General features: G+C 62.7%; 1 protein-coding gene across 1 annotated transcript in view; it reads left to right on the forward strand.

Annotated features, from left to right (window-relative positions):
* Positions 1–324, forward strand: part of LOC108803640 (glutaminyl-peptide cyclotransferase-like protein) — a 15,429-nt gene that overhangs the window by 3,805 nt on the left and 11,300 nt on the right. The window lies entirely within an intron of this gene.

Here is a 324-nt window from a genome sequence, read left to right on the forward strand (position 1 = left end):
GGGCCCTGTGATTGGTCGGGCCCTGTGGTTGGTTGGGCCCTGTGATTGGTCGGGGCCCTGTGATTGGTCGGGCCCTGTGGTTGGTTGGGCCCTGTGATTGGTCGGGGCCCTGTGATTGGTCGGGCCCTGTGGTTGGTTGGGCCCTGTGATTGGTCGGGGCCCTGTGTTCTTGTATCCCCTCCTCCTCCCTGAGGTCTGCTGTTGCACCAACTACCTAAGAAGCCGCATTTCTTTGTCCCATTCCATGGAGCCGTGCTGTGAGGGGCCACAGGTGAGTGGAGGGCCCTGAAATAGAGGCCGGCAGCTCGGACCGTGTGTGTGGGG

Source organism: Nanorana parkeri, unplaced genomic scaffold (assembly GCF_000935625.1).
Source record: "Nanorana parkeri isolate BGI_ZX_2015 unplaced genomic scaffold, ASM93562v1 scaffold3973, whole genome shotgun sequence".
In the NCBI taxonomy this organism is placed as follows: Eukaryota; Metazoa; Chordata; class Amphibia; order Anura; family Dicroglossidae; genus Nanorana; species Nanorana parkeri.